General features: G+C 35.4%; 1 pseudogene; it reads right to left on the bottom strand.

Moving 5' to 3' along the window:
* The window catches only part of LOC107413748 (uncharacterized), a 29,195-nt pseudogene extending 18,864 nt beyond the window's left edge, over window positions 1-10,331 (bottom strand).
* Between the last annotated feature and the right edge of the window lie 13,807 nt (window positions 10,332-24,138).

Raw genomic sequence — 24,138 nt, forward strand, 5'->3', positions numbered from 1 at the left:
GGGCATTGATTGGCAATGTGTCCTCATCCCTGGCACTTAAAACACACAATTTCATGAGTTCTAGAAGGTTTAGGCTCAGATTTACCTTCATTTTTGTGTGCTTAGACAAATTCGATTTTGGACTCCTTTTTTGGCTGTGTGGTGCTTTCTTCTCCAAGTTTCGGCTTATGTCTTCCTTCAAAGGTGGGATTGCTTCTCCAAGCACTTGGATTTGACCTCCCACTACTTGAAACTCCTCCAAACCGTGTACTTGTTCCCCTCCTCTTGAATTGATTCTTAAGTTTGATAGCCACACGCAACATCTCTTCCAATTCCACATATTATTGCAATTCCAATTGGTTAGCTATCTCATGATCCTATCCACCTAGAAACCATGCCATGGTTGCTTCTCTTTCTTCATTCATACTCAATCTCATCATAAGCATCTCCATCTCCTTGTAATAATCCTCCACGGACCTGTACCTTGTGATAATGATTGGAGTCTTTGATGTAGCAACCTATGGTAATGGGTCGGTACAAATCACTTCCTCATGGCTCCTTTCACTTGTCGCCAAGTAGTAATCAATTCATTACCTACTCTCCTTCAGGTATTTTATTCATTTGTCCACCATTAAAGTGCATAATGTTCAAATTCCATTGCTGCCACTTTTACCTTCTTAGTCTCTGAATAGTTGTGACAATCAAAGATCATCTCCATGCGCTCCTCCCATTCCAACTAAGCCTCCGGATCACTTTTTTGCATGAAAGGTGGTATGTTGACCTAAATATTCCCAATATCATCATCCTCATTCCTTTCTACCCTCCCACGATTTTGCTTGGAGGAGAGCATCGATGTCTTCAAAATCCTCCTCTAAATTATCTCCATAATTACCTCCTTCAAAATCCTCCTTATGGCGTTCACAACATCCTCGACCTCGACCTTGGCCACCATAAAATTCTTGCCTAAAATTCGGCCCACCTTATGAAGTCTCTAACTTGTCCATTCTTTGATCTATATGATTAAATCGAGCATTTATCCGCTGTAGCTACTCCAGAACTGCCATCATGTCTGTATGCTCATCTCCATTCCCCATAGCTCGGGAATTATCTTTGAATTCTACGGAATCCTCTTCATTAATTCTCAATGAGCCATCTCCTACACCTCTTCTCATCCTTGAATCTACCATGTTAGTAAATATATTGCAAAAATATAATAAATCCTCATCAAATTCACCAAAATTCCACAAACCCATGACCAACAAAGTTCAAATTTGCAAATTTTGTAAATTTATATTTATTACTACAAACACTTTTTTTTTTTGTTCTTCCTTTTTTTTTTTTATCACAAATAGAATAAGGCAAACACAAATCTGAGCAGTGCCAAAAACAATACAATTCGTAAATTTCAATGCCATATTCAACAAACCCAATTCTCCAACAAAAAGAAAAACAATTGCACAATCTTAGGTTATTATGCAATATGCTTTCAAAACTCTCTTTTTTTATTTTTTTTGAATATATGAATGCAAATAATTAAGATCAAACAGCAAAGAAAAATTAACAATAAACTAAATTACTAAGAACAAAGATGAAAAATAACCAACAAACTAGGAAGAAAAAATACGGTAAGACAAGGAACCTAATTTCGGCTATGAATGATTTTTTTTTTTTAATATGCAGAACATGTAGGAGTATGAAACAATCTTAACCTAATGGTAAAATTTTTGATTAACACAAAACAAAATAAAATAAATAAGATAGATCAAACCTGAACAAAATTTTGGCTCTGATACCAAATGATACGAACCTAGATCGACTTGCTCCTAAACCTGTATTATATTAGCCCGAATCAAAAATTAAGTTCAGATTTTAATGGTCACCTTTGATGGAATTTGGTGTAGGTTTATGTTGTTGTACCCTGAGCACAATCATTCAAGGTGTTAGTCAAGAATGATTGTTGTTGGTTCTTGGTTCTTGATTTTGTGTTTTTTGGGTTTGTTAAGGTTTTGTTTCTGGTTTTAATGGAGGTTTAGGGCTCTTGAGAAGGTTGTTAGTTTTAGGGAAGAAGAAGAAAACAAATGTAGTAGTTGAGAGAGAGAGAGAGAGAAACGTTATTTTTCAAAATTTTTTGAATATTACTTCCTCACGTTTTCATTACAATTTTCACACTTTTAAATACATCAAAAAGAAAATAAGACATGCTGCCATATTGAGCAATAAATACAAAATCATTAAAAGTAACCAACCAAGTCAAACTACCTCAACTAACTCTAATCAATGGTGCTGGGCATGCAAGAAACCTTCTTTAATGGGTAGTACAGCTTGTCTAAGGCATTTGAATTTGAAAACCAGCTCCATTTGACTTGAAAATTGGAGGAAAGCCTTTTTGAATATTAAACTATGTTCTAGCCAAAAATCAGATAAAAAAAAGTCCATTTACCCATTCAAAAATAATCAAACCCGAGGCAGTTTTGTCCAGATTTCTGGGTAACAAAACTGAACAAGGGTCAGATTGTTTAGTGCTTAACTCAGCCTTCCCAGCTCCAAATTGGGCCATTTCTTTTGTTGTTGCTTCCTCTGCGTTTCTAGTTTATTATATCCAAAATTCAGATCCAAGGAAGTGGACTTATGTTGCTGGAAATACAATTCCAGCAACTAGACAAAAAGGCCCTAAGGTTTAGTTAATTGAGCTTAGGGCATTACAAAAAGGATGTTGTTCTTAAACATTACAAGATAAAATAAAATGCATAAACATAAATAATGTTTGGTCTTTGATGTTGCAAAATAAAGAGTGCAAGTGTAACCGAACTACCTTGCACATTATGGCAAGATCACCACTTTTCAACACTCCTCCTTGGTGTTCTTACTTGAAATATTTAGAAGCTTCCTCAAGGTCTCAAATCTTGCTTTTGGAAGTGGCTTGGTGAATAAATCTACAAGGTTATCTTCGGTCTTGCTATATTCCAAGCTTACTTCTCTATTTTCTTCAAACTCCCTCAAAGAGTGATACTTCACCGGTATGTGTTTTGTCCTTCCATGTTGAACGGGGTTCTTGGCTATTGATATGGCTGAGGTGTTGTCACATTTGATGATGGTTGAACCCTCTTGAGGATAACCAAGGTCCTTCAATAATTTCCTAAGCCAAATGCATTGATTAGCACATGAAGAGCAAGCAATACTCGGCTTCAGCGGTGCTTTGAGCGATTGTTGCTTACTGCATTCCATGAGAATGGTCCACTACCAAGTGAGAAAAGATACCCCGAAGTGTTCTTGATATCATCCAAGAATCCAGCCCAATCATTATCTGAGTAGGCCATTAATCTCATCACATCTTGCCTATCATACCAAACTCCAAAGTCTTGTGTTCCTTTTAAGTATCTAAGAATTCTTTTGGCACCTACAAAATGATTTTGGGTTGGTGCTTGCATATATCTAGACAAATCACATGTGGCATGCATAATATCCGGTCTTGATGAACATACATAGAGCAAACTTCCTATCATGCTTCTATATAGGGTCGGGTTTACCTTTGGTGTGCCATATTCCTTGTATTTGTCTCCTTGGCTCATTGGCGTTGACATTGGCTTGCATTCATCAAGGTTGAACTTTTTCAAAAGATCTTTGATGTATTTCTCCTGAGATATTAAGATACCCCTAGAGCATTGCATCACTTCCACTCCAAGGAAGCAATTCATTTCACCAAGGCTTGACATGTCAAACTCCTTTTCAAGTTCATTTTTCAAAACTTCCACATTCTTTTCATTTTCACTCGTGACCAACAAATCATCCACATAGAATGAGATAACAATCATGCTGTCTTCATTCTTTATGTATAGTGTTGGCTCATTTGAACTCCTCCTAAATCCTTGGTAGATCAAGTAACCATCAATCTTGCCATACCAAGCCCTAGGTGCTTGCTTTAACCCGTAAAGTGCCTTGTGTAGATGGTAGACTTTGTCCTCATGTCCTTGAAAAATGAAGCCCTCGGGTTGCTTGACATAAACCTCCTCTTGAAGCACACCATTCAAGAAAGCCGACTTTACATCAAGGTGGTACACCTTCCATGACATTGAGGCCAAGATGGATAGGATGAGCCTTATGGTATCCATTCTTGCAACTGATGCAAACGTCTCTCCATAATCTACACCCGCTTATTGTGCATAGCCTTTTACCACAAGCCTTGCCTTGTGCTTGCATATTGTTCCATCTGGGTTGAACTTGGTCCTAAAGATCCACTTTACACCAATTGGTTTCTTGTTTTTAGGTTTAGAAACCAAAGACCAAGTTTCATTCTTTTCTATCGTATCCATTTTGGTTTGCATGGCCTCCATCTACTCTTTCTTTTGCATAGCTTCTTAAGCATTGGTAGGATCACTCAAGGCAACATTGCACCTTTCATATATTTTGGACAATGGCCTTTCTCCTCTAACACCATCTCCAATCTCCAATTTGGCTCCAATGGTCTCAAGTGCATCCTCCTCATCATCTTCATTTTCTTCATTGTCATTGTCATTGGTTTCTTCTTCTTCATCATCCAATCGAGCATTATCTTCATGGACAAGAAGCTCCTCCCTTGTCCAATCCCAAACAGCATCTTCATCAATCCTCACATCCCTTGTTACCACAAGTTTCTTGGTTTCCAAGTTGAAAACCCTAAAACCTTTGGTAACCTCACTAAAGCCGACCAAGATGCCCACATTTGCCCTTTTGTCAAGCTTGTCTCTTATGTGTGGATGAACATGGAGAAAACAAACACTTCCAAAGATTTTTATGTTGTCCAAAGATGGTTTTTCTCCATACCATATCTCATAGGGTGTCTTGGACTCATTGGCTTTGGTGTATGCTCGATTTTGGATGTAGCTAGCTGTGTATATGGCTTCGGCCCAAAACTTCTTTGGCATGTTCTTCTCATGTATCATGCACCTTGCCATCTATATCAAGGTCCTATTTTTCCTCTCACAAACACTATTTTGTTGTGGCGTGTATGGTGTTGTGAATTGATGCACCATTCCATTTTCTTTGCAAAAATCCTCCATAGCCAAGCTTGTATATTCTCCACCATTGTTGGTTCTTAAGCACTTCATCTTTGCATTGCTCTGGGTTTCCGCCATCTTCTTGAATTCCATGAACTTCTCAAGCGCTTGTGACTTGGTTGTTAGAAAACATACCCAACACATCCTTGAGTAGTCATCAATGAAGGTTAGGAAGTACTTACAACCTCCAATTGATGACAAACTCATTGGTCCACACACATATGAATGGACTAGCTCAAGCCTCTCTTTAGCTCTCCATGAACCGGTTTTAGGGAATGGAAGCCGTATGGATTTTCCTAGTTGGCATACATCACATAGGCTTCTCATCTCCTCAATCTTTGGCATGTCCTTCACAATGGCATTGGTGTTTTTCATGGCACCACAGCTAGAACGCTCAAGCCTTTTATGCCAATGTTGAGAAATGGACTCCACTTTGGTTTTTAAGGCTTGTTCATTCTTAACTAGGTCCAATCTATAGCTTTTTTCCTTCAATGGTACCTTAAACAGCTCATTACCACAAGCATCATATATAATACATCCATCTTTTGCAAAATTTAAAGCAAAGCCTCTTTCTACCAATTGTGCTACACTAATTAAGTTTTCACACAAACTAGGAATATATAGCACATCTTTTATAATTTTGGTACCTTGCTTGGTGTTCAAGCACACATCTCCTTTGGCTTCTACTTCTATGAACCGGCCATCACCAATCTTCACTTTGGTTTTGTAGTTTCGGTCAAGCTCCATAAAACCATCCTTTTGGAAACTCATGTGGTGTGAGCAACCACTATCCACAAGCCAACCGAGACCACTACTTGTGGCCTTAAGGCATGTGGCCACAAATAGGTTCTCAGCTTCTTCATTAACCACATTGGCTTGTTGTCTCCTTTGCTTGCATACTTTGGCAATGTGGCCTTTTCCTCCACATCTTTAATAAGATGTATCCGGCCTTCAAAAACACTTAGATGGTAGATGTCCAAGCTTCTTGCAATGAGGGCAAGGTGGATGCCTTCCTCGGTTTTGATGGCTTTGTTGTTGTTGTTGTTGTTGATTCCATCCACTTTTGTTGTTGTTTGTGTTGTTATTGGTTGTAAAACCTATTTGGTTGGTGTTGTTTCTCTTCCTTCCTTTATTCTTCTTTTTGTTGCCGTGGCCACCATAGAATGCACTCTCTATGGTCTCCTCCTTTCTAGTGGCTCTCCTTTGTTCGGTTGCTTGAAGAGCATTGGTGAGCTCACTCAAGGTTATTTCACTAAAATTTCTAGATTCTTCAAGGGAGGAAATCTTAGCTTCAAACCTTTCGGGTAAGCTCACCAATACTTTCTCTACTACCCTTTGATCGGTCAATTGCTCACCACGGACCCAAATTTGATTCACCACTTTGAGCATCCTTTCCATGAAATCCTTGACAAGCTCATTCTCCTTCATCTTCAAGGTCTCAAACTCTCTTCTTAGGTTTAAAACTTGCATTTGTCGAGTTCTAGTATTTCCATGGAACTCCTCTTGAAGCTTTATCCAAACCTCTCTAGCACTTGTGCATGACATTATCCTTGTAAAAATGGAATCACTCATGGAGGAGTGCAAGGCAGTGAGGGCCTTGAACCCCTTGGCAACTTCAGCCTCATGTGCATTTCTTTGCGCTTGGGTTGCATTAGCTCTCAACTCTTCCACTACATAACCTACTTCTATGACTTCCCATAAACCAAAGGCTTGAAGGTAGGCTTTCATTTTTATACTCCAAATGGAATAGTTTTGGCCTTCAAACTTAGGTGGTGTTGGGGTTGCAAAGGATTGTGAGGCCATTTGAAAAAATGGTTTTTGAAAAGTTTTGAAAAATGGACACAAGAACAAGCTCTTGGGTGGTGGTGTTTTGGTGAGTTTCAACTAGCCTTTTTGAGAGGTTTTGGTTTCGGTTGGAAGGATTTAGGTGGGGGATCCTCTCACAAATAAAATGGTCTAGGTTGAAAGCTCACAAGGTCCTAAGAAATTACACTATGCTCTGATACCATGATGGAATTTGGTGTAGGTTTATGTTGTTGTACCCTAGAGCACAATCATTCAAGGTGTTAGTCAGGAATGATTGTTATTGGTTCTTGGTTCTTGATTTTGTTTTTTTTTGGGTTTGTTAAGGTTTTGTTTCTGGTTTTAATGGAGGTTTAGGGTTCTTGAGAAGGTTGTTAGCTTTTGGGAAGAAGAAGAAAACAAATGTAGTAGTTGAGAGAGAGAGAGAGAGAGAGAGAGAAAAATGTTGTTTTTCAAAATTTTTTGAATATTACTTCCTCACATTTTCATTACAATTTTCATACTTTTAAATACATCAAAAACACAATAAGACATGCTGCCATATTGAGCAATAAATACAAAAGCATTAAAAGTAACCAACCAAGTCAAACTATCTCAACTAACTCTAATCAATGTGCTGCGCATGCAAGAAACCTTCTCTAATGGGTAGTTCAGCTTGTCTAAGGCATTTGAATTTGAAAACCAGCTCCATTTGACTTGAAAATTGGAGGGAAGTCTTTTTGAATATTAACTGTGTTCTAGCCAAAAATCAGATAAAACAAAGTCCATTCACCCATTCAAAAATAATCAAACCTGAGACAGTTTTGTCCAGATTTCTGGGCAACAAAGCTGCACAATGGTCAGATTGTTTAGGGCTTAACTCAGCCTTCCCAGCTCCAAATTGGGCCATTATTTTTGTTTCTGCTTCCTCTGCGTTTCTAGTTTATTATATCCAAAATTCAGATCCAAATCCTAAACCTTCTTCAAACGGAATCCAAGGAAGTGGACTGATGTTGCTGGAAATACAATTCCAGCAACTAGACAAAAAGGCCCTAAGGTTTAGTTAATTGAGCTCAGGGAATTACAAAAAGGATATTGTTCTTAAACATTACAAGATAAAATAAAATGCATAAACATAAATAATGTTTGGTCTTTGATGTTGCAAAATAAAGAGTGCAAGTGTAACAGAACTATCTTGCACATTGTGGCAAGATCACCACATTTCAACAACCTTAAGCCCTAATCAATTGTGATTAGAAACCTTGGTGTAGATGAAGATGTCACTTATCGATAAGTCAAAACTAAAACACACACTCTCTAATGGTGTTTTAGGTGTTCAAAGAGAACAAAGAGAATTCTATCTCACAAAAATAATTTTTGAATAATATTGAAGGTGTGTTCTTTCTCAAAATTAAGCCCTTAAATAGGCTAGAGTCATAAAACAATAAACCCTAAAAATTTAGGTTAAAACCGGCCACCAAAAAGAAAAGGAAACATGTCTGCCTATTCTCACACTACTTTCCTAAACTAATTTGTATTAATTAATTCCTTTATTTTGAATTAGTAATTAACTAATTTACAATGAAAATAATAAAATAATAACTTTCCTAAGTTGATTTGTCCAAAAAATAACAATAAATAAAAGCTAGTTTCCCGAAACAAAAGACAATGTTTAAATTAGGAAACTAGTTGACTAGTTTGACAACTAAACTAATTTTAAACAATCTCTAGATTGTTTGAGCTCCAAATCAGTTTTCATATGCCATGTAGGATGCCAAATATGATTAATAATGATTCCCACACATTTCCCCTTGATTGGAATAAGTCAAACTTTCTTGAACAAGAAGAAATATCAAAGTCAGCGGTTAAACATCACATTTTCGGCCAAATCGAGATGCTGTCCATACAAGCTGGTTTTAGTTGGTTTTGATTCTACCTTTGATTGCATGGCCTCTTAGAGATATTCATTGAATCCATTTCTTGCTGCTTGGAGTCCATATTTGCACTAAAACAATTACTCAGTTCCGTAACAGCTTCCACAACTTGGATGCTTAAAACAGGCTTTGTACCTTCGGATATTGTCAAGACCTTTTGAGAATTAAGTATTCCCTATATAAAGGCATCCATATTGTGCTTAAATCACTTTGTACCAGTCTAGTGGTTGGCCCGGTCTTCATCTGTATTGGATGGGCACCGCAACAGGTAGTCGGTTATACGGGCACGGGCAGATTCTCATCACCAGTAAATTAGATCTAGGCAAAACCGGCTCCTCCAAGTAATGGTCAATTTCAAATTTAACATGATCAACATTAGTGGAACTTGAAACAAATAAATCAAATTTTTCCAAACGATCTTTTTTTACAGATGGAAGCACATTGGGTTGGGAAGATGAAACATTTGGAACATTTGTACTCAATTTTCTCTTTAATTGATATTGTTTCCCCAAATCATAGCAAATTTGATGTACAATTGATATCTTATGCACACCTTCATCCCTATATATCAAAGGAAGGTAATATTCTATCACTTTCATTTTATGCCTTGGATCTAAAAGAGTTGCTATAGCCATTATTCCATGTGTTTCACTCCAATATTTTTCAAATTTAGATATCATAACCGAGGCCATCAATCTAATTTCCTCTCAAGAAGATGTTAGCCAATCACAAATTGACATCCTAATCTCATAAATATGCAGAAAAAAAAAAAAGATTAGCTATAGGATACTTTGCTCCTAAAAACATTTCAGTCACTTCATAAAACAATTCTAGCTTTTCACAAATCTCTTCGGCTAAATCCCAACCTTGATCACTAGGAAAACATTTATATAGTGACTCCTGTTTCAAATGATGAAAAATAGTCCTATATTTCAAAGCAGTATAAAGCATCAAATATGTAGAATTTCATCTAGTTTTACAATCAAGTACCAACTTCTTATCACAAGAAATTTTTAATTGACAAACACATTCTAAGAATTTTTTCTCTCTTTTGTGTGTTGCTGTCCAAAAATAAACACTTTCACAAATTTTTTCAATACTTCCACAAATTATTTCCAAACCATCTTTCACAATGAAATTCAATATATGTGCACCACACCGCATATGAAAAAATTGACCATTTAAAAAAAGTGAAGAATTTGGAAACTTATGCAAAAGAAGATTGACCAAAGCATCATTTGTGCCACGATTGTCTAAGGTCAAAGTGGAAAGCTTACCATCTATATTCCAATCCAATATGCAATCCATAAAAACTTCACAAAGAACCTCTAAAGTATGTGGACAAGGCATATATACAAACCTACAAAAAATAATAATAGATAGTTATAGTAAACTAAACTAATTTGACTTATATATAAAAAATAATTTGATAAATATGAAATTTAATATATAACCTTTTAAAGTACCTTATAATTCGACTTTGAAATGTCCAATTATCATCAATGAAATGTGCCGTAATAGCCATGAAGCCTCTATTTTGGTTGGATGTCCACATATCCATAGTAATTGTAACTCTACCATCATTCTTCTCTAACAATTCCATTGTTTTGGATTTTTCGTAATCATATAATTTAAAGATATCACTCCTAATTGTGTTATGAGAAACCATTTTAAACAGTGGTTGAACTGTATTTATAAACCTCCTAAATCCATAATGCTCAACTATTGAAAGATGATACTCATGCAAAACTATCATGTTTGCAGGTTACTTTCTATAACTCTCTTGGTCAAAAGTGTATGTGCCAACTTTAACTTTCCCACGGGCATCTTTAGTAGGATTCAATATTGATTGCCTAATATCCTTTTGTGTTCGAAGAGGACACCTTTTAAAATGATCATGTAAATGTCTTGTTCCATTTATACTCTTTACTCCTAGCTTCTTACTACAATAATTACATAAGGCCTTATCCACCCCATCTATCTTTACCTTTTTAAAATGTTTCCATACAACCAAAATCAATTTTCTTTTTCCAATTACTTCACTATTATCCTCATCACATACCTTTATTGAAGTTTTCTCTTCTTGACTAGGTATTTCTTAAGGAGTATTAATTGGAGTCGAACTGTTGCTAATAGGTGTTAATGACGCTTGATCCTTGTCATATGGATTGCTTCCAATTGAAGGTGGATTGACATTTACTATCATACCACTAGCTTCGGCCATAATTTACCTTAAAAAAAAAAATAGCATAATGAGTAAATATGCAATAGACCAAATGAAAATGGCTTGCTTTACTTATTCTTAAAGAAAACTCTTTTTCTTTTATTTATTTATTTTTTAATTTTTATATTTTTATTGATAAACACTCCAGAAAAGATGGGCCTTGAGAGTTCCACACTCTTGCAAGTTGGGTCACATATGTTTGGGTCAAACGTTAATTTCATAGTTTGGTGATAGCAAAGGTAAAGAGTTCCAGACTTCTATATAATGAGTAAATATGCAACATACCGGATGAAAATGGCTTGCTCTACTTGTTCTTAAAGAAAACTCTTTTTCTTTTCTTTTATTTTTTTAAAATTTTTATATTTTTATTGATAAACATTTCGGCAAAGATGGGCCTTGAAAGTTTTAGACTTTTGGTGACAGCGAAGGTAAAGAACTTTTATATACACAGAGAACTAAGAGGACCCCTCTATGGTCAGAAAATGAAGAATAATAAACTAAAATCAAAGCCAAATAGAGAACTATCTTTGCAACCATGATGGCATAGTAAAGAGGATGCAGGGAAATTTAATGAATTTTAAAAAAAAATCTGAAAGTTTATTCATTTTAATTACTCAATCATTTTAAGCATAAAGTCATATTTATTGTTTACACATATTTATTATTTTTTTTTTCACATTTGTTCTAAGGCCTGACTTCTAAGAAAGTTTTTGAAGATGAGGTCAGGATCAGCCAGGAATTGAGATTGTGGCGAATAGAAAGGCTACTTGAAGAGCCCCACCATCAAGGTGGTTGAAGATAAACACTGATGTAGGGATTCGAGGTGGATATTCAGCTTCGGAAATGGTGGTATGTGACTTTGAAGAGAGGCTTGTTTTCTTTTTTGAAGACCTGCTTGGGTTCTAAATCATCTCCAAAGATAGCTGAGCTCAAGGCTTAAACATAGGAGGTTGAGATAGCTTATGAACTAAATTGGGAAAGGATTATTCGGTGTAGTGATGCCAAGAACGTAGTTATTGAAATTTTTGGCAAAGGAAGACCCATGCAACTGGGAGAGCAGAAACAAAATTATTTTGTTCAGTTTAGAACCATATATTGGAAAGTAGATAGTGGAAGATTAAGTGGGTACCCGTACCTAGAGAAGCTAATGGTCTTGCATATTTAAATTTTATATTGGTGCGGCAATCCAAATAACGCATTTTGAAAAATTTATATAGCAAAAATAAGAACCAAGAAAGCAAACCTCAATTGATAGAAGAAAAAGAAGAACCAATAAAGGAAAACTCACCTGGCTTTGAATGACTGAGCCATAAGAAATAAAGCGCAAGCTTGTGAAGCAGAGAAATGCCACCGATATAAGCGACAAGCAATCTTGGTGGCAGCTTAGTGGCACCGACGGCAGCTTGGTAGCATCAGCGGCAACTTGGTGAATGGATTGGTGCGGCAACAGCTCTTTGTCTTTGTGAGGTGAAGGTGACGGTAAGAAGGAATGGAATGAAATAAGGGTTTCTTTTTCCTTAAGCTTTTCGACTTCTCTCCTTTGTTGCATTTGTAATTGGTCTTTGTAAACCTCTTTAGGAGATAATGGTTCCAGCTTGACCTTCTTCCTTTTAAACCTAAAAACAATACTATTTTCTCGACCAAAATGAGTAGCATCTTTATCAAATTGCCATGGTCTACCTAATAGTATATGTCCAGCAATCATGGGTACAATATCACATAAAACTACATCCTCATATCTACCTATATTAAATTTTACTTTCATCTCACCACTATCATTAAGCCATTGTAATCTATACGGTTCAGGATGTTTTATTGTTTTTAAGCCCAATTTATCAACGACAAGATTACTTATTACATTAGTACAACTCCCACTATCTATAATCATGCTACAAATTTTACCTTGTATTTCACAGCGAGTGTGGAAGATGTTTTCTCTTTGTATCTGCTCTTCATCTTTGTAGACAACAAGTACCCTCCTTGAGACCAAATTTAGCTCAACATTTGATGTGTTTAATGGTTTGGCCTCATCATCAAGTCCTTCATCTTCTTGTTCAATTTCAGCTTCACTAGCCTCACTTTCGGATTCCACCTCTCCATTACCCTTAATTACCATTATCCTTCTATTCGGGCATTGGCTGGCTATATGTCCTCTTCCTTGGCACTTGAAACAAATAATTTCTCTTGACTTTTCAGGTTTAGGTTTAGATTTTACCTCACCTTTAATGGCTTGGACAGATTCGGCTTTAAGTTCCCTTCTTGGCCGGTTAGTAGCTTCTTCACCAAGCTTCGGCTTCAGCTTGCTTTCATAAGTGGAATGGTTTTTCCAGCCACTTGAACTTGTCCTTCCACTGCTAGAAACTCCTCCAAACCGTGTACTAACACCCCTCCTCTTGAATTGGTTCTCAAGCTTAATTGCTACATGCAACATCTCCTCCAATTCCAAGTATTGTTGTCGTTCAAGCTGGTTGGCAATGTCACGGTTCAAACCACCAAGAAATCTCGCCATTGTTGCCTCCCTATCCTCGTTCATATTCAGCCTCATCATTAACATCTCCATCTCTTTGTAATAATCCTCCACGGACCTACTTCCTTGAGACAAAGATTGAAGCCTTTGATGCAGCAACCTATGGTAATGGGATGGCACAAACCACTTTCTCATGGCTCCTTTCATTTGTCGCCATGTCAAGATTAAATCATTACCAACTCTTTTTCGGGTATTTTGCTCATTGGTCCACCATTGGAAAGCATAATGTCCAAACTCCATTGCTGCCAACTTCACCTTCTTACCTTCCGAATAGTTGTGGCAGTCAAAAATCATCTCCATTTTTTCTTCCCACTCCAAATAAACTTTGGGATCACTTTTACCCATAAAAGGTGGGATGTTAACCTTGATATTTCCCAAATCATCATTTGTATCTTCCCTCCTATATCTTCCATGGCCAGCTCTATCTTGGACAGCAAAAGTTTCATCCATACCTTCTTCAAAGTCTCCACCGAATGGCTCCTCACCAAATTCCTCTCTCGGTCTCTCGTGACCTCCTTGTCCTCGGTCTCGTCCTCCATGGAATTCTTGCCTATTTCTTGTATTCGGCATTCCTTGTGAGGCTTCTTGCCTTCCCACTCTTTGATTCACATGCTTAACTTGAGCACTAACCCGCTGTATTGACTCCAAAACAGCTCTCATGTCCACTTGGTCTCCGCTCCTGGTAGCTCGGGCATTGCCATGGAATGCTACGGACTCCTCCTCATTGATCCTTAAGGGTGGCTTTCCTCTCCTCATTCTTGATTTTGTCATGTTAGTATAATAATGCAATAGAAATAAAATAGGACCTTACAATTTCACTCCCTTACGTGTTTCACTCAATTGAGGACTCGACACTCGTGTTTGCACACTTGTTTCGGCTTTTTACCCTCTTTTAAGCTCACACACTTTTGTCTTTTTCCACTCAATGAATTATCTCAAAGTTCTAATTAAAACACCCAAAAAACAGCAATTAGATCACTAGTATGTTTTAATTAAACTTATCAACAAAACAGTAAGCAAAAATAAACAAATACCGAACGGAATGAAAATACCTATTTTCGATTTTTCTAGACAAAATAAAGCAAATTAATGAGAAAAATTTGGAATTTTGAAGAACTGGACCAGATGGTAATATATTATGAGTTCAAGAATAAAATTCTAGAAAAATAAATTCTAATACGAACAAGAATAAAAGAGAACAAAAATATTGAAAAGTTGTTGGTTGTTGTTCTTTGTAATTCAAGTTTTGTATCAATTCCTTTAACTAATTTTAATCCAAATAATTTAAGCACCCAAAATCCAAATATCCAGCAGCAAAAATAATTCCCCAGTAACTCAAATATTGAATAAATAAGCAAAAAACCAGCAGATCCAACAAATTTCCAGCAAACAAATCAAACTCCAACAAACCGAAATATTTTTCTTTTTTTTTTTTTTATTCGACTTTACCTCTTCTTTTTTTTTCACTCACATAACATAAAAAACTGCAGTAGCAAGAATAATTTCCAAAATTGCAATTCCAACTCCAAAACAAACACAAAACCCGTGACCTCCAAATAAACACAAATGTGCAGTTTTTTTTTTTTTTGAATATATGAATGCAAATATTTAAGACTAAAACAGCAAAGAAAAATCAACAATAACCAAATTAAAAGAACAATAATGAAAGACAACCAACAAACTAGGAAATAAAAATATGATAAAACTAGGAAATCCTAATTCAACTAGGAATGATATTTTTTTTTATTTTTAAAGATGCAGAACGTGTATGGGATGGATGCAACCTTAACCTAACGCTAAAATTGTAGAATAACATAAAAACAAATAAAGCAAATAAAGATAGATCAAACCTGAACAAAATTCGTCTCTGATACCAAATGATACGAACCTAGGACGACCTGCTCCTAAACCCGTATTATATTAGCCCGGATCTTAATTAAGTTCAAGTTTTAATGGAATGGACCTCAACCCCTAACCAACTTGTGGTTAGAAACCTTGGTATAATGTAGATGCCACAATAGGGGATGGAAAACCTATTGATAAGTCAAACTAAAACAACCAATTCTCTAATGGTGTTTTAGGTGTTCTCAAAGAACAAAGAGATAATTAATCTCACAAGTATTTTCTTAATCAAATCAAAGTTGTATTTTTATTGAAAAATAAGCCTTTAAATAGGCTTTGAAAAGACAACTTAAAACCCTAGAACATAAAGAAGACCGGCCACCACACATAAAGAAACCTAGTTGGCCGAAACTATACTTCCTTTCCTAATCTAAGTTTGATTAATTAATTCCTTTATATTAAATTAGGAATTAATTAATTTGCAATGGAAAGAATAAAATAAAAACCTTCCTAAAGTTATTTGTCCAGAAAATAAATGAAGGTAACGAGTTGACTTTGACATTTAGGCTGAATTATGTCTTCAACCGAGCTAACTTATGTCTGCCTGATGTCCGAGCTAACTTATGGCCTATCCGAGCTAACTGATGTCTCTCCGAGCTATCTTGTGTCTGGCCGAGCTAACTGATGTCTGTCTGAGCTAACTTATGTCTGGCAGAGCTAACTGATGTCTGTCCGAGCTAAGTTACATCCGATGTCCGAAGTCCGAGATCAGATGTCCGAGGCAAGGGTGTCCGATATAAAATGGCCGATGTATAGGTATCCGATGTATCAGCTTCCACCACTTGGATACTTAAAACAGGTTTTTTATCTTCAGGTATGGACAAGCCCTTTTGAGAATGAATTACTTTTTGGATAAAGGCAGCAAGATTGTCCTTAAACCTCTTAGCTTGAGCCCTAGTGATCGGTCCAGTCTTCATCCGTATTGGATCAGTGCCCTAGTGAGTTGTCGGTTGTGCGAGCTTGGGTGGGTTCGCATCATGTGGTCTCTCGCCAGAATGTCATCTCTCAGAAACTCTCCAATTTGAAAACCATGGTGAGTTATATTCAAAGCCTAGTGTTCCTCTTCTTCGATCCGCTTGTTTGTCTTCTTCTCCTTTGATCTGCCTTCTTTTTCTTCTTCTTCTTCAATTTGTCTTCTTCTTCTTGTTTTCCTTCGATTTGTGTTCTTCTTCTTCTTCTTTTTTCTTTTTTTTCATTTTTTATATGATTTCTTTGTTTGATGTGATTTTTCATGTGATTTTTATGTAATTTTTTATGTTATTTTTATGTGAGTTCTAAATCATTACTTTCGTTACCTACAAAATTAGAGCTTTAATTTGTGAATTTGGAGGCTTTATTTTATGGTCTAGATCTACAGCTCCAGGATAAGGAGAGGCATCTCAAACAATTGCAAATTTGAAAGGCAAAATAGTCAATTTGAATGTGCTTGAATGTATTTGCAGTCTACTTTTTACTTATCCACCTATAGGGTAGGGTCCTCTATACTTATCCACCTACATATTGTTTAGTTTGTTTTAATTTCTTTCTGTTTAGTGTTCAGCCATGGCTAGAATTTCTTAGTATTGACTGGTAAAACATTGTTAATTTCAAAGTTGATTACAAATATGCAGCTGGGAGTAGGATAGGTGAATTGTCTTATACTTATTCCTGTTTTAGGAATCCGAGGTTGGTTGATTTGATGTGATATTGGTTTACTGTGGTTTCGTATTTTATAGGCTTATAGCACCCAGGACTTCCATGATAAACTGTTTTTACAGATTAAGAAACCCATACTATTGGTTACATTTCCAAAGATGTGCTTGAAAGTGCCTTGGTTCTAGTGCATATTGCCATCCTTGTGCATTCTGTTATGGTGTGTATTGGGTAGAAGAAAAAGGGGCTCCAGGGATAATAAAACAGATGACATTATCTGCATGGCCTTTGTAATAGTGGAAGGATTTTACCATTGGACTAGAAATGCCTGCAAAATAGGCAAAAGCCCAAGCCTTCAAATTTAAGAAACTTACATTATCTAAGCAATGGTAAAGAATGGATTAGAATAGGACTTTGGAAAGAAGAATTCTCGCTCCAGCATGCTTGTTGTCCCACCTGAAGGTGTTGTCATACTCTATAGCACTAAGAATCTATCCAATTAACTTGGATGTAGTTAAGGTATGTCGGGTTGTTGGTGATGTAGCCAAGCAACACCCCATAGTAGCTCATCCTAGCATTTTGAGACCCATAGAAAATGTTACCTTTAGCAACCTCAAAAAAAAAAAAAAAACAACTAAAATTGTAAAGGAAATTAGAAGAAAATAGAAATGCACATGATCTTCTTCAATCCACAGTTGTAGGGTCCTCTATACTTATCTACAAATTGGAACACCTATGACCCAAGTGTAACATTTATTTCAAATTTTGGTGAAATTCGGAGCAATGCTCTTTTGAGTTTTAACCTATGTTTTGTAGTAATAATAATAATAATAATAACAACAACAACATTATAGGATGTTGGTATGCAAAACTGAAGCAGAAACACAGGAAAGCAGGAAAGCATGAATTTGAAAGCATGAAATCAACAAATTTTCAACTTATGAATGGTTTTTTCCTGTCAATTTTATATCCTATACCTAAATGTAAATTAGCCATAAAATGGCTAACAAATCTATTGCAGATTTGGTTTGAAAGCAAGTTGAGAGCAGTCAACTGAACAATTGGTATAGCATGATAGTTTAGTTAGTCATTGCTTATCTGTTATTGTGTAATTATAAGTCAACCAATAAAAACAATTCTTGTGACCTATGTAAACTAGAATGTGGGAGTTAGTTGCCAACGAAATTCATTCTATCTTTTAGATGTATTGGGGTATTGGGATTAGCTTTCCCCTAAGAAAGACTTTTTCTTTTTTTTTTTTTTTTTTTTTTTTTTTTCTGAGAGACTTGAAGTGATGTTGTGAGACTCACATGAAATTTCAAGTTTGTGACGACGGATGTAAGCATTGTTGAACCAATGTACATCTAATTTGCATCCTTACTTTCTAGTTCCTATTTGCTTACTTTTGTTCTTTCTAAATTGATGATTCATTCAAGAAATGGGTTTGCAATTACAATAATATCACTTTAAGAACTTCCTTACACATCTACTACTCATAGAATTTAAATAATTGAAACTAGTATGTGCGAGGTAGCATCTCCTCTAAAGATAAATGCTCTCCATCCAAATGTAATCTATCAGTTAGTAGCCAATAAGTGATACTTTGCATTTTTGATACTCATTATAGAAGGTTAAAGGAGTCAATGAGTCTATATGGAATTATAAGGGCTTCAGGAGAGGAATGAAGGCAGATCATTCAGTCTTACACTGATGACAGTAGAAATTGTAATTATCCATATTAGAAGAAAATTTTATTCTATATATGCAAATAAGGGATTGCATTATCTTTTTCTATAACCATTAAAGAATCATTATACATTTGACTCTGAAAACAATTTCTATAATAAATGGAACATTGTAATAGTTAAAGTTTCCCTTTAACTACTTTAAAGGGTAGCCTTCTTTAGAGAAAAGTAGAATTCATCACTTTTGAAGTATGTTCCAAAGTTATGGCACTAAAAGCATTAAACACATGGTGTCATGTCACTTAAAAAATGTCCAAGTTATGTGTATGATCTTAATTAAATATTAATTGGACATGTAACTTGTAAATTAGTTTTCTGAGGACATTCGGCTCCTTATATGTTGCTATCATCTCCATTGTGAGTTGTGACAGCATGAACCTTTGGACATCTTATTGAATGTGACTATTAGTTTTTGCTAAAGGTAACTTTGTGATTATTATTTCAATATGGCAGGTATAGAATTTAGTTCATCAACTTTGTTGAATGTGATTTTGCTGGGATTCTATGTGAGTTTCTCTAAAGATGATAATGTTTTAACTCGGATTGCATTTTCTAAATATGTTTTCCTGATATTTGACTGTTTTCATACTTTGTTCTTTTTTTCCTCTCTCTCTTCGTCTTTGCTATAAGTATTACTAAAGTCGTTATAAGCCATTGGATAATGATCCGAACCTAGGACGACCTGCGCCTAAACCCGTATTATATTAACCCGGATCTAATTATCTTTAAGTTCAAATAATCACCTCAACCTCTAACCAACCTGTGATTAGAAACCTTGATATAATGAAGATGCCACAATAGGTGATGGATATCCTATTGATATGTCAAACTAAAACACTCATTCACTAATGGTGTTTTAGGTGTTCAAAGAGAACATAGAGAATTCAATCTCACAAATAATTTTTTGTATGAATAATGTACTGAATATTATTGATAAAATAAACCCTTAAATAGGCTAAAAAAGTTACAATATAAAACCCTAATTAACTAGGTAAAATCGGCCATATAGAATAGGAAACCTAATGATGGCCAAAAATCACCTCTTTTCTAATTTAATTTGGATTAATTAATTCCTTAATTTTGAAATAAGAAATAATTAATTTACAATGAAAATCATAAAATAATAATTATCCTAAGTTGATTTTTCCAGCAAATAAATAAATAGAAACCAAATAAAATACTTTCCTAAAATAAAAAGTTAAAAATCAAATTAGGAAACAAATTGACTATCTTTCTAAGTAAGCTAGCTTTGACCAATCTCCTGCTTGTTTAGGCTCTAAATCAGCTTTCATATGCTATGTAGGATGCTAACTATGATTAATAATGATTCCAACACGTTGCCCCATGATTGGAATAAGTCAAACAAGAAAAAAAGTCAAAGTCAGCGGTTAAACAGCACATTTTCGGTCAAATTGAGATGCTATCCATACAAGTCCTTTTTAGATACTTTTGATTCTAAATTAGCTGGATTCGATGTCCTTTTAATGATATTCATTGAGTTCATGAATTTTTGGAGCCATTCCTTATTGCCCGGAGTCCAAATTTGCACTAAAGCAGCTACCCGGATCTATATCAGCCCAGTCTTCATTCGTATTGGATCGGCACCCCAGCGGGTTGTCGGTTGTACAGGTTCAGGTGGATTCGCATCATTCCCCTCCTCTTAAAAAGGATTTTTTCTTAAATCACCTTCAGAAAAAGGAGATAAGTCAGCAACATTAAATGTAGCACTAACATTATATTTACCCAATAAGTCAAGTTTGTAAGCATTTTCATTAATCCGCTCCAAAACTTGAAAAGGTCCGTCTCCACAAGGTATAAGCTTGGATTTCCTTTGTTTGGGAATCCTCTCCTTCCTTAAGTGCAACCAAACTAAATCTCCTGGGTCAAACACGAACACAACAATATCTAGAAATACATGCTCATTGTGATACAAATTACACGTTTTAAAGTTAGCAAATAATCTCTTCCAAATTTTCAAATTTCTACAAAGTAAAGCTCTAAAAAATGCAAATAAAGTTCTATACAACAAAAGCATCTTTAAATAAGCATCTTTATAAATCATAACCAGTAATGGTTTCTTATTCAAAATTGCTTGATTAACATTACCAAAGCTAAGATAAAATTTTTTATTTTTCTTTTCTTTTCTTTCTTTTTCTTTCCCATTTATGGAACCACTTTTTCCACTCTCACTCTCTGATTTTACTCTCTCTTTCTCTCTTTCAGCTTTCTCTCTTTCTTTCCCCTCAAGTTTGAGTTTAGGACACTTACCTAGTTGGTTTTGTTCAGCCTTGCCTCCTTGGATTGGTGTTGTTGTCGTGGGTGCCATACTAGTCCTTTCTTTAAGCTTTTTGGCCTCCCTCCTTTGTTGTATTTGTAGTTGATCTCTATACACTTCCTTGGGAGTTAATGATTTCAGCTTGACCTTTTTACCTTTAAATCTAAAAATAATACAATTCTCTCGACCATAATGAATAGCATCTTTATCAAATTGCCATGGCCTACCTACTAGAATATGTCCGGCATGCATAGGCATAACATCACACAAAACAACATCCACATATTTATCCATGCTAAATTTTACCTTGGCTTGTTTATCTACTTTCATCTTACCGTTATCATTAAGCCATTGTAATCTATATGATTCGAGATGTTTAATAGTTGTTAAGCCTAATTTATCAACCATAATATTATTAATTATATTTGTACAACTTCCACTATCAATTATCATACTACATACATTATCTTGAATTTCATATCAGATATGGAAGATATTTGCTTTATGAACTTGATCCTCATCCTTGTATACTCTTAACACTCTCCTTGCCACCAAGCTCAATTCAGCATTTGAAGCTTTTAGGGTTTCGGCTTCATCTTCAATTTCTTCCTTTTCATGCTTGGTCTCAATTTCAGCATCATCACTATCGGATTCCAACTCACCATTGTCCTTCAATAGCATGATTCTTAGGTTTAGGCATTAGTTGGCAATATGGCCTCGTCCCTGGCACTTAAAATAAGGAGTATCTCTAGTTTTAGAGGGTTTAGGATCAAATTTATCTTCATATTTATGTGCTTGAGTAGGTTCAGCCCTATCATCTCTCCTTGGCCGATTGGTGCTCTCCTCACTTTGCTTCGGTTTTGACTTTGATTCATAGATGGGTTTGCTTCACCAAGCACTTGGAATTGATGTCCTGCTATTTGTATCTCCTCTAAACCATGAGCTTCCCCTCCTTTTGAATTGATTTTTAAATTTGATGGCCACATGAAGCATCTCCTCTAATTCTACATATTGTTAAAGCTCCACTTGGTTGGCTATATCATGATTCAAACCACCCAAAAAACTTACCATGGTTGCTTCCCTACCTTCATTCATGCTTAACCTCATCATAAGCATCTCCAACTCCTTTTAATAATCCTCCACAGACCTATTTCCTTGAGATAAAGATTGAAGTCTTTGATGCAGCAACCTATGATAGTGTGATGGTACAAATCACTTCCTCATGGCTCCTTTCATTTGTTGCCAAGTAGTAATCAATTTATCACCTACTCTCCTTCGGGTATTTTTCTCATTGGTCCACCATTGGAGCATAATGTCCAAACTCCATTGCTGCCAACTTAACTTTCTTGGCCTCCGAATAATTGTGACAATCAAAAATCATCTCTTTATGCTCCTTCCATTCCAAGTAAGCCTCCGGGTCACTTTTCCCCATGAAAGGTGGTATGTTTACCTTGATGTTGCCAAGATCATCATCTATCCCCTCTCTCCTATGCCTCCCACGGTGTAGCCTTTCTTGGACAGCGTATGTTTCATCCATTCCTTTTTCAAAGTCATCTAAAAAATTTTCCTCCTCGACCTCGATCTCGACCACCATGGAACTCTTGCCTCAAATTTGGTCCACCATGAGATGTTTCTAATCTATCAATCCTTTTATTTATGTGGTCAAATTGAGCATTCATCCGCTGTAGTTGCTCCAAAACAGCCTTCATGTCCGTTTGGTCACCACTCCTCTTAGGTCGGGAATCAACATGGAATCCGATGGATTCTTCTTCATTAATTCTTAGTGATGGCTCTCCTCTTCTCAACCTTGAATATGCCATGTTAGTATAAATAATGCAAAATAAAATAAATACTCACCAAATTACTCCCTCACGTGTTTCACTCAATTAAAGTCTCAACACTCATGTTTTCACACTAGTTTCAGCTTTTACCCTCTTTTAAGCTCACACAATTTTGTCTTTTTCCACTCAAAGAGTTATCTCAAAGTTCTAATTAAAACAACAATTAGATCATAAGTATGTTTCATTAAACTTATCTATGTTTTAATTAAACTTATCAACAAAATAATACAATAAGTAAGCAATACCGATGAATTTAATAAAACCTAGTTTTCAGCTTTTCTAGAAAAAATAAGGCAAATTAGCAAGGAAAATTTCAGAATCAATAAGAACTGGACCAGATGGTAAGAAATTTAGGATTCAAGAGTAAAATTTTAAAAAAAGAATTTCAAACACGAACAAGAATCAATTCGAACAAAATTAAAGAATAGTGTTGGTTGTTGTTCTTGTAATTCAAGTTTTTGTATCAATTCCTTTAACTAATTTTAATCCAAATAAATTAAGCACCCAAAATTCAAATATCCAGCAGTAAAAAAAATTCCCAGAAACTCCAAATATTACAATTTTCCAGCAAACAAAATTCCAAATTCCAAATTCAACAACCGGCCTTTTTGTGCAATTTTTTTTTTCTAATTTGGCTCTTTTTTATATTTCTTCTTCTTTTTCTTTTTTTTTTTTCACTCACTGATTAGCAAACACAAATCCAGTAGCAAGAATCATCAATAAAATTCTAACTCCAACACAAAACATCCAACAAACCCATGTCCATTAACAACAAAATACAAATTTGCAAAATTTGTGAATTTTTGTATTTGTTGCCGCAAACTCACTTTTTTTTTTTTTGAATATATGAATACAAATATTTAAGATCAAAAACAGCAAAGAAAAATTAACAATACCTAAATTAACAAGAACAATAATGAAAATCAACCAACAAACTAGGAAGAAAAAATACAGCAAAACAAAGAAACCTAATTTAACTAGGAATGAGTTTTTTTTCTTTTAAAAAAGATGCAGGACGTGTATGATGATAGAAGTAACCTTAACCTAATGCTAAAATTGTAGATTAACACAAAATAAATAAATCAAATAAAGATAGATCAAACCTAAACAAAATTTGGCTTTGATACCTAAACTCATATTATATTAGCCCGGATCTAACTATGTTCAAGTTTTAATGGCACCTCAACCCCTAACCAACCTATGATTAGAAACCTTGGTATAATGAAGATGCCACAATAGGTGATGGATATCCTATTGATAAGTC

This window comes from Ziziphus jujuba, chromosome 8 (assembly GCF_031755915.1).
Source record: "Ziziphus jujuba cultivar Dongzao chromosome 8, ASM3175591v1".
Taxonomy (NCBI): domain Eukaryota; kingdom Viridiplantae; phylum Streptophyta; class Magnoliopsida; order Rosales; family Rhamnaceae; genus Ziziphus; species Ziziphus jujuba.